Below are 2,500 nucleotides of genomic sequence, written 5' to 3' on the forward strand. Positions count from 1 at the left end.
TGGAAAGCATTGCGCGCTACTATTGCAAACACATTATCTACCGGACTTGCTCTAGATGGCGCTCCAACATAAGGAATGAACCAACACCTTCCCTACTGGAATCGTGACGAGCTAAAGTCGTCAGCAGCACCGAAGGGGCTAGTTTATCAACACTTTCCCTCCTGTTGCGCGGGTTGCTGTTTGAAAAATAGATTTTATTATGCCTTTAGTTAGTGTGTCCTCTAGATCAAGCTGATCTACTGACTTGCGATGCCAAGGCATCTCGCTGTAAAGGAATGCGATGTCACGGCATGCATTTTTCGCATTCGAATAGATACCCGCCTATAACCCCTTCACTGCGGCGGTTCAAATGGGTTTGGGCATGGAGCTGTGGTGCTCATGATGGAGCCCAACCCGGGCCCCTGGCCCCATCTGGGAGACCGGAGGCGCTGGGGACACCTCCCCGGGCCCTCCCGGACCCCATCCAGGGCTTCCTGCCACGCGGCAGGCCCAGGAACAGACCCGGGGCTGGGGCAACATCCTGGCCCGTCCAGCTGCCGGCTGAGGACCGCTAGGCCGAGAGTACCTTGTCCCTATCAATCCGGAGGAAAATTACCCATATTTCTTGTAATCCGTGCACACAAGGTGACAGAGGGGACCCAGGGCGAAAAAGTGCGCGAGCTCCCGGAGCCCTCGCTCGGATCCGGGAGGCGAATGGCACCTCATCGGGACTTCCAGGGAAGTCCGGCCATCTGGTCGCTACATAGGAAAGCATTGCGGGCGACCAGATGGCCGAGGCGAGAGGGGCGACAAGATTGCCGCGGCCGAAATGACACCAATCTGCCTGCTCCAGGCCTGTAGGGATCAGGAGCTGCAGGGCTCCGGGGCTCCCTGCCGCGCGGCAGGACCCAGGACGGAGCCCCCAGTATGGAGGCCACCCTCTCAGGGGCCCCAGAGGGCTCCCAAAACCCAGCGGAGCAAGGGGAGGCTCCCTGGGCACCACGGAACCCAGTCCCGGGCCTTTGGCAGTGCGGCAGGCCGGAGGGACGGGGCCCTGGGCCCAAGCACCCCACTCGGGGCCCGGCGAGGCCCCTGGACCCTGCCGGGGCTCCCAGGCCCAGAGGCGCAGGGGAAGCCTACCCCGGGTCCTCCGGACCCCGTCCCAGGCACCCTGCCACATGGCAGGACCCAGGACGGACCCCCGGGCAAGGAGGCCAACCTCCCCGGGGCAACTGAGGGCCCCAGGACGGAGCTCCTGAACCCAGCCAAGCACGGGGAGGCACCCCGGGCACCACGGAACCCAGTGCCGGGCCTTTGACAGTGCGGCAGGCCGGAGGACAGGGCCCTGGGCCAGAGCACCCCATCCGGGGCCCGGGGACCCCAAGGCCCAGAGGCACAGGGGTAGCCTTCCCCGGGCCCTCCGGAACCCATCCCGGGCACCCTGCCACGCGGAAGGACCCAGGACGGTGCCCCGGCCGGAGCTCTTGAACCCAGCCAGGCTCCCCAGGCACAACGGACACCGCTAGGCCGAGAGGGGTCCCAGAGTACCTTGTCCCTATCAATCCGGAGGAAAGTTACCCCCATTTCTTGTAATCCCTGCACACGAGGTAACAGAGGGGACCCAGGGCGCAAAAGTGCCCGACCTCCCGGAGCCCTCGCTGGGATCCGGGAGGCGAATGGCACCTCATCGGGACTTCCAGGGAAGTCCGGCCATCTGGTCGCTACATAGGAAAGCATTGCGGGCGACCAGATGGCCGAGGCGAGAGGGGCGACCAGATGGCCGGGACCGAAATGATGACACCAATCTGCCTGCCCCAGGCCTGTAGGGAGCTCCGCGGCTCCAAGGCTCCAGGCCTCCGGGGCTCTGGGGCTCTGGGTCTCTGGGTCTCTGGGTCTCTGGGTCTGCAGGGCTCGGGGACTGCAGGGCTCCACGGCTCGAGGGGCTGCAGGGCTACGGGGCTCCGGGGCTCCGGGGCTCCAGGGCTCCTGGGCTGCAGGGCTCCAGGGCTGCAGAGCTCCGGGGCTGCTGGGCTCCAGGGCTCGAGGTCTGCAGGGCTCCAGGGTTACAGGGCCTGGGACCCATGGAGCCCGTTCCGGGTACTTTGCCACTCTGTGGGCCGGAGGAGGGAGCCCCGGATGCCTGGGAGGTGTTGCCCAGGCATCGCCCATCTGGTCCCAAGCAGGGAACGACCAGCCCCGGAAGGGTGTTCAGGCATACCCTTGCACCTACTAATCCGGAGGAAAATTACCCCCATTTCTTGTAATCCATGCACTCGAGGTGACAGAGGGGACCCACGGCGCAAACGTGCCCAACCTCCTGGAGCCCTGGCTGGGATCCGGGAGGCAAATGGCACCTCATCGGCACTTCCAGGGAAGTCCGGCCATCTGGTCGCTTTATAGGAAAGCATTGCAGGTGACCAGATGGCCGAGGCGAGAGGGGCGACCAGATGACCGGGACCCAAATGATGCCAATCTGCCTGCCCCGGGCCTGCAGGGCTCTGGGGCTGCAGGGCTCCAGAGC

This window comes from Lissotriton vulgaris, chromosome 4_1 (assembly GCF_964263255.1).
Source record: "Lissotriton vulgaris chromosome 4_1, aLisVul1.2, whole genome shotgun sequence".
Classification (NCBI taxonomy): Eukaryota; Metazoa; Chordata; class Amphibia; order Caudata; family Salamandridae; genus Lissotriton; species Lissotriton vulgaris.